Source organism: Pinus tabuliformis, chromosome 4_1 (assembly GCF_031772625.1).
Source record: "Pinus tabuliformis cultivar Carrire ecotype Pingquan chromosome 4_1, CPIR1, whole genome shotgun sequence".
In the NCBI taxonomy this organism is placed as follows: Eukaryota; Viridiplantae; Streptophyta; class Pinopsida; order Pinales; family Pinaceae; genus Pinus; species Pinus tabuliformis.
Genome location: NC_142303.1, coordinates 862,711,845 through 862,721,203, shown reverse-complemented (window position 1 = coordinate 862,721,203; position 9,359 = coordinate 862,711,845).

Below are 9,359 nucleotides of genomic sequence, written 5' to 3'. Positions count from 1 at the left end.
AAGTGAAAGCCCTCAACAAAACTGTTCATCGAACAATTATTGATGAGGGGGCATCTACATGTCTTATGTCGATGAGTTGCTGGAAAAATTTAGGCTCACCACCCTTGTCGAAATCATCAACTACGTTAAAAGCATTTGATGGACGATCATACACTCCATACGGAATTTTAAGTAACTTGCAAGTTGAACTGGGGGGCAAAACAGTAGGAATTGATGTTGAAGTAATTGATGAAAACCTCGATTACAACATCCTACTGGGAAGGCCCTGGATATATGCCATGGCCGCAGTTGTGTCGACCTACTTCAGGAAGATTGTATTTCCCTTTCAAAGAAGAATTACAGTCGTCGACCAACAAACTTTCCTCCCCGACAGTTCACAAGTTACGGGAAGCATTCCAATGATCCATAGAAGTGATCATTCGCTTCAAAATATTGGGGTAGGCCTCCTAAAAGACCCTGTCTTAATGGGTACTTTCGCCCTACCGCCTCCAAGTAATCTGGCGGGAGTGGCCACGGTGGAAACCTACAAAATGAAATCTTCTGTATCTAATGGATTCGGAAGATTCCTAAATATTTTGTCGGCATGGATCATCGCCCTAATAGAAATACTGTAAATACAGTGGGCTCCGAGGATGGTTCTTATCTCGTGTCAACCTCGTTAAAAAATGAAACAAGGAGTCATGAGGATAGTTCTTTTACTGTGTCAACCTCATTAAAAAATGGAACAAACCCCCTTTCCAAATCTCAAAGGTAAACCTTCATTCCAACCACCGAGTTGAATGCAATGAAGCTTGGGGGGCATGCACCTCGATTTGCGTTATTATGCTGGGGGCATGCAAACTTATCACCGAGCAGTTTTAGCACATATTTCATGCTCGTTAAAAAATAAACATAAGATCGAGCAGTGTTTTGGCGCATTCAAGCTCTTTAAAAAATGAACCCAGTACCGTTAAATGACCATTTGAGACCATAAATTCATCAGCCATAAAAGCCTTGGTCGTGTTTGCACCTGCCACCTCCACCGTCATTTGGCCGATCGTTCACCTCCATATGATTGTTTACCCATTTTGAGGAACAGCTGCGAAGAGTGATTTCACCTAGCCATCCTTGTGACACTGTCGTGATTGGAAAATTCCAACCTGTACCTGGAATCTGCTGCTATCCCTATTTATCACTCGTTCCTCAAAAGACGAGTCTTCTTTGAGCTCTTTTCATCTGACTCGTAAAATATGAAAAGTTTGCTGAGTTTTGGCCTTCCAGCTTGTTAAAATGACCGGAAGAGCTATCCCTCCTCTAGATTTTAATCTTTTTGGACCTGAGGGATTATTGCACAAAAAGGTCGAGCGCTTGTTTTATTCGGCTCGTTAAAATTATCGAAAACTCGTCCCTTCTGTATTGTTTTATACTTTTTCGGACTCAAGGGATTAGATGACGAAAAAGGAATTTTGGAGTTAACTTTCTGTACCTTTTCAGACTCTCTAAAAATGAAAAGGACCGAGTTTTCTTTGTCGTTAGACTCGTTAAAATGATTAAATAGCGACAAACTTGTCTTCGGACGAGAACGAGTTTCCCTATCGCTAAGCTCGTTAAAACATAGCGATGGGCTTGCCCGAAGGGTAGGTTATAGAACAAGCATATGTTATCCTCCTCAAGCTTGACAAAAATAAAGAGGTACTGGTCAGAAATGACTGGGGAAAAATTGGGAGAACCTCAAAGCTTTAATGGTAGCAAGTCGCTCTTGAACATGACACTTTTCCTCCGTATCACATCGGGTTGGGTTGTTTCATTCACCGGCTCATCACCATGGTCTCGCCAAACCATCCACATTTGGGGTAATGCTACCGATCCATCGCATCAGTGTCGTTATATGTTCAAGAGATGTTGTTCAGAAAGAGTCAACCGTGTCCCATCCACTGCCATACATTATCCTTCATCCATCCATGATCGCCACCCTGAATCATATTTCACAGATTGTTTCCACCTCCACTAAAATCATTAGCTCCGTTCCATGTCACTGATGTGGGATTCATTAAGGCCCTCCTTTGATGGATCGCTTCTTGTCGACTTCAGCTCATTATCCAAGAAGTTGATCTAGGAACACCCCCCTCAGTACTTTGAAGCTTGCATGCCTCAATGGCAAGTTTCTCACTTCCGGCGACAGGTATACATCAATGACCTTCGACCAGAAGATTTTGCGTGGTGTTCGACACCAAGTCCTTTATTCACACCACGTGAATTGTACTGCAGTACCTTGAGGGTCATTATCATTATCGGTAATTCCTCTCGCACTTGTTAACGGTTTACATCATTGACCGGTAATCAAGCGATGTCTTTCCATGTTCGACTTCAGCGCAATTCTCACATGGATCGACTTGTACTTAGAGTGAAGATCGAACGAGTTTGAAGACCCCGGATCTAGTTTCATCCATTCGGGCTGCGATATATATTCAGGAAATATAAAGACATTTGACATGTACATCATTGCAGCAGATGATCATCCTACTCAAAGGATGATAATTTCAGCAGAGAATTATCAGTCTACCATCAGACGATCGTCTGTTCTATGTACCAAAATGAATTTATAAAGCTGAGTATGGGAATGCCCGCCTCAGCTAGATCATGAAAGCAGAATGAAAAATAATGTATTGTATTGTATTTTATTACAGGTCACCTCTCAACGATTGAATGAACTTCGGATCCTCCTGATAAAGCATTTCACCCGATAAACGACCTCATACTTTAGGGGGCAACTGTTATAGACATTTTTGTGCCTTACAGCACGAAGCATGAAATGTCAATAATCTAAGGGATCCAAAGTCCCTAAACATGTTGTTCCTACCCCTAGAGGAACAAGGTCAGCAAACCACAGCACTGAATATCAGTTCTCCACCTGAAAACACTCAAAAACAAGCTAATTCTGGATCATGTCAACTGCTCCACTGAGCATCTGCGCTGAATGTCAACTGCTCCACTACGTACCTTCGTTGAATGTCAACTGCAAAGATGGCTACCTACGCTGGGCGAGTTTGGCCAAGTGGCACAGTCATTCCTCAAGGTGTCAATGCCCAGGAAGCTTCCAAAATGACACTTGGATCAGGGAATTCGACTGGTGATGAGTAGGAGGGTCTAGATCTCCAAGTGGAAGCAAGAACCTCCAAGTGGACTCAAGAACTGAAGAATAACTGAAGTGGGAGAGGACACTAGTCAGCTTCATGCCAGCCTCAAGCTGACTCATCCTTTATCCAAAACTCCTATATATAGAGCTCTCTCATGAGGTCTAGGGAGGCGGGAATTTTGTGAATGTAAGGAAGTGTTGTTGGTTTGAGTATAGAACTATTGGGTGATTTGCTTGAAGGAGGTGAAGAGGAGATTTCTTTCTGCTGAGAGGTGATGCTGGATTAGGCCTCTTATGGTTGTATCACTTCCTGAACTTTACTTCTTCCATTAATAAAGCATTTGAGGTTCTTCTATATGCATGTGTCTCAATGGTGTATTGTTATGCTTGTGTATTTGATTTATTCTAATCCTTGAATCAATTATGAATGTATGCTTCTTGTAGTTTCCCTCTCTTGCCATTTTGCAGGATCTTGGTGTAGCTGGGCCAGTGAAAGAGCAAGGAGCTGGGAGCAAGCAGCAAGGAGAGAAGATTGGATCAATCATTAGCGAAAGACATCGGTTAGTGGATCTCTTTCTCCCCTCTTTTACATCTCATAAAGAAGTAATCTCAGATAGCTTTGCTTTGATTGTTCCTGAGGTACTATCACCCTTAGAGTGGGATAGGGTCATTCCGTATTGGATACTTTTCCCAACAACATCATCCTCTTTGCATACATCTATATATGGATCCCTCATCCCAGAGATCCAGAGGCTGGAATTTTGTACTTTGCAGAGAATTGCTGTTGGTTTTGAGATAGAGATCAATGCATTGGGTGATTTATGCTTTGTTGGAGGTGAAGAGGGGATTCCTTTGCTGGGGGGTTGATACTGGATCAGGAATCATCGGTTGTAACTCCTCCTGGACCTTCTTGTTATATCAATAAAACTATTTGAGTTTCTCCTACATGCTTGTGTATCAATGGTGTTTTGTTATATTTGCATGTTTAGCTTAAATCTGATCCTAAGCTATTTATGAATGTAAATCTATGTCTTTGTGTAGTTTTCCTCTTCTGTGATCTTGCAGGAACTTGGTGAAGCTGGGCAAGTAAGGGAGCAGGTAGTTGAAAGCTGTCAAAGAGGAGAGAGATTGGATCAAAGGACTAGCGAAAGACACAGGTTGGTTCATCCTATTCCTCTTTGTTTACAGTTCACAAAGAAGAATACGAAAGTAGTTTTCCTTGTTTGTTGCTAAGGCACTGTCACACCTTAGTGGGATAGGGGCGTTCTGAGTAGACACTTTTCCCAACAACATAGCAGCTCTGCATGGACACTAGTTTTCCCGATAACACCTGCATCACCCAACCTTTCCCTTAATCGAGCATACGTAAAGAGGCATCTGAAAAAAATAAAGGGCTCCAGCAAAAATGGACTCGTCAAAAGGGATGGCACACCTATAGGTAGTAAAAGAATGAATAATTCCGATGGCAGAACATAGAAACCTTTTACTAGTTGCATAGCTCTAGCTCGCACAGGTGAATGAGAAAATGGCATGAATCGAGTGGGAATCAAGTTGGGGTTAGTTACCCTAATGAGCTCCAGGGTAATCTGGATCGTAGTATTTCCTACTCCGATCACATGGTGGAAATAACACCACCTACCAGTCACCTTGCTTGACATTTGCTGGTAAACACTTGCCCAAAGGAGACCCACTGTAGTTGTGACATTTTGCATTAAAACTAACATTACATGTTGTGAGCCAAATCCGCCCCAAAAATAAATTAACCTCAAATTCGTGTGTTGGAGTCTAAGTCCCTCTTTTATTAAACAAGTGATGTACTATGGATATATGTACACATACTTGGTGCTATAGGGATTAATGCACTGGTGTTTGGTGACGGAGATGCCCTCAAGGATCCTCTTGGGATCCTTGGCAGACTGTCATATTAACTACAGCTAGCATAGAGATGCATGCATATCTATCTTAAAAAAATGAGAATCAAGGCAGGAAGAAGAGCTTATTACCTCAAGTAGTTGAGTGGAAGATCCCTCAGCTAGCTCCAGATCAAAACCTGTATGTAGATAATACAAGGTGTAATATCACAACATATAACTTTGATGATCAATGTACTAACATATAAATATATCTAATTCATGTATCTAAGCCACTCATAATAACGACATTGCATAAACATGTAAACCAATTACAATACCAACACCATGGAGTGGACAACATAATTGCAATTCTATATTAATGTAGAAAAGGGTGATTACAACCATTGGTTGTATCAACCTTCCCTTACTCCTCCAACTCCTCTCTCTCTCCCCCTTCTTAACCTCTTGTAGTGCCTTTGTCAGATACTAGCTTTGACAGTCAAATAGGCAATCCTTTCAAATGTTTCAACCTTTTCCACAATGGCCCTAGCCTCACACATATAGCATGAGAGGATAAGCCTTGCCAAATCATTCATGAGTTCCTTATGGAAAAATTAGAGATGTTTCCATGCTTTTGTGCTCTTTCAGCATTTGTAGAATCTATTAGGAATAGTAATTCCTCCAAACAGGTTGAATCTTGATGTTTCCCTACTTTTATGACTTGACATAGGAGTGAATATTGTGATATGTCTCAGTCAACATGTTCCTTTGACCCATGGAAACACATTTACATTGACTAACGCTCTTCCTGAGGCAACAAACAGAGTTACCCTAGGCACTAATGCACCTTATGCATTGCTAGGAAGCTTTATAAAGCAGGTTGCTTGTTCCTAGAGAATGTTAGCTTGACAAATAGGCCTGTGAACTTGATCATTATTTCAATCATCCTGCTAGTTTCTCCTCTGAGCTGGTGAGGAGGTCATTTTCTTGTGTAATAGATTCCCCTTAAAGTGTGAAATCAGAGGCAAAGACGATGGCCGAAATACTTTATATAACTGCTGCTACCTTTTGGAAAAAAGAGAGAGAGGATCGGAGCTTCGAGAATATGAGAAACCTGATACAACACATCTACAAAAAATCTAAAATCATGTCCTGAGTTGGGCATTCCCACACTCAGTAGCTATGTTAGAGAGATTTCTCAACAAAGATATATGACGATCGTGTCCGCTAATAAGCATAATGCGGAACTTGTGGCATAATAAGATCATTCTGATGAGCTGTCTCCAAAAAATAATATATGCAACTTGGGAGAGGAAACAAGGCTAAGTGATGTAAGCCTCTACCCAAGGTCTTGATTTTCGCTTCACCTTAACAACATAGTTCGATACATGTGAATAAGGGCATCGAGGTTAAACATGTACGAAATCGTCTGATTGCCAATCAATAATGGAGACTGTTAATAGATGTGAGGATGGCCACCAATAATGGTGATGGTCTCCAACATGCACACTACAATCTAGTGAATGTGAATAAGGTTTTTGTTGTCAAACACTTGTAGAATCGTTTAAGGCCAATAATGAAAACCCCTAACCAAGCACAAGGTAAGATGCCACTGATGTCTACAAGTTCCAAGGCATTGAAGTGTTTCTGGGACTGCTTCCTAGATAGAGTGTTGAAGTCGATAGGAAGAGACCTGTCAAAAGGTAGGCAATAATGTGTCCTACATCAGTCAACACGAAACGAGACAAGAATTATTATTTTTGGAAAAATAGTTTGAGCATTGGGTCAAAACGACAGAGGGCATGATGGAAGAATATGCTTGATGGTTTGATGGAGGAAACAAAAGATAAAGGTTTTCCCTTGAACAATAGAAGGCATGACATAAAGGTTTTAACCATGCAACACTAGACTCATGAAAACCAGAGAGTGTTAGGATATAGAGATGCAAGAACATCGGGGTATATAGGCTAATCTCATAGGATGGTAAGGTTTGTATTGAGAGGCTGTCACAAGGAAGGTTTTGTTGAGGGAGTGACATGTTGAAGGGAGCGACTGCTGCCAAAAAACTCTTTTCAAAACACTGACACAAAGCAATTGTATTGTCCACTTTCCCCATCTGATTAATTTAGTGAGTCCATATGGGTAACTCATTGGTATTTTCATATTTTAAGAATATGAAAAGATCATAAAGAGCAACTCTATTCCTCATTTGATTAGTTTAATGAGTCCAGATGCGTAAACTCAGTGGTCTTCTCATATTTTGAGAGTCTAAAAAGATCGTAAAGAGCGACTCCCGAGTGGTCCCTTTGTCGTAATTTTTTACTCGGTGCGACAAAGGTTTAATAGTATACCCGAAAAGGTTCCTTTTTCATAAGTTAATCTACTAAGTCCAGATAGAGAGATAAACCTACGCTCAATAGATGTTTTCCTCATTTTGTTACGAGTACGAGGAGATGGACTAAACTCGATATTCATTATGAATTTTTAATGAGTCACATGATGACAAACTCAATAGATCTTCATCAAATTTTATTGAGTCAAATGAAGAAAACTCGAGGTATCTTTTTCAGTTTAATGAGCGAGGAAAAATAGGTAAAGGAACTACTCATTCCTTCTTCGTAGATTTAACGAGCCCAAAGAAGGGGAAAAACTCAAGGATTTTTCAATTTAAGAGCAAGAAAGAGTCCCAAAAAAATAAAGTGCTCATATTGTCGTTGTAGAAGTTTAACAAGCTTGATGATGAAAAAATTAGGGATTTTTCAGTTCAAGAGTGAGAAAATATCCCATAAAAGAAAGCACTCATTGAGAATCGAACAAGGTCATTTCTGCAATTTAGCAATGAAAGTCCTTTCATCAAAACATGAGTAATTTATGACAATATCTGGATATGGCGCTTGATAAATATCATAGGAAATGACCTAATTCTACATTAATGACTTTAATTAAGACAATTCATACCTCCAAAGTGACTAAAAGGGAGTTTTTGAGCCTCCACTCTCACCATTTGCATCATTTTAGTGTTATGAGACTATTTTGGAGCTAAAGAGGAGTAGATCTTCCATGAACAATTGAGGGAAATCCAGGTGACCACTCAACTTGTTGTCTGTCCTAGGTAGATGCCAAACCCTTATCCTGCATTATTTAACCTTTTTTAGTTGCATTGGCGGTGTATTTTTAGAGTTTGGGGAAGCCCTAGTTCATTAAATGTGACTAACACCCCCTTCTAGGTCTAGAGGGGGCGTTAAATTCCCTTCACAACCTGGAGGAGGGCGTTAGTCTACCCTGATTTCCATAAAGGGGGGCGTTAATGCATGAGGGCGCATTCTAAAACCCCAACAAGTGATTTCCAAACCATTTTTCCCCATTTGCATTGATTTTTGGATTGATAGGTGCAGGTTTTGATCAATAATGACCAATTTATGGAGAGAATAGGCCCATGATCGACATGAATTACTTATGAAAAATTATCAATCTTGTATACCAGTATTGCGCTGATGTGGTTTGATGAAATATGCGCTGCTTGACCTGATGAAAGGTCAGGAGGAACTTTTAAGCTAGATCATTCATCGTTGGGATGAACACCAAGTAGTGTTCAATATCGAGGACCATGAGCTTGCGATCAACAGAGATGACATCTATTTTATGACTGGTTTGTCATGCAGAGGAGCATGAGCAAACTTGACCAATGGTAGGCTCGATTCCCCATCCACCTTAGAGCTGATTCAATCTTATCGTATCCTTGACTATGAACTTGTGATCAATAGCAAATCAAATACAACTCTATGAGGGCCATATTACGGATCATTGTGTGCTTGGTGGGGTTTAAGAGTCCCCATGTTGCGATAGACGCCTAACTATTGCTTGTCATTGATTTTGTCCATTTGTAGATCTTCAACTGGTGTGAGGCGATGCTTCATAAACTGAAGGTAGAGTTGACTACGTGTAAGACTCTCACCCAACAAAGTTTTGGGTACGATACTCTCACTATATCCTTTACACTGAAAAGGGTGCTAGTTATGTGACCACGGATGAGTTTAGGTCCACCTGATCCGAGAGAGCCTAGGTAGAGGCAATGGGCATCTCTCGATCCTTGCACTAGAGGGTGACCCATCCAGCATTTTGCCAAAGAAGATTTCTTCCAAAGGCTCAATGGTTAGATCGTGATGATAAATGACTATGCCTACGAGGGCATGGAATTTACAGGTTATCCTGACTTAATACTGCCGCCTGGTACAAACTAGGGGCCTCTAAGTAAGAAGGTTTTTTTCGAGGATTTAAATTATTTTTGAGCTTTTGAATGTTTATGTAATGGTTTTGTTTATTTTATGGGTGAAAAAGTACTCACATTAAGCGTTTTTCTTGACACATATGTGGCACCAGTGCGACCTGCA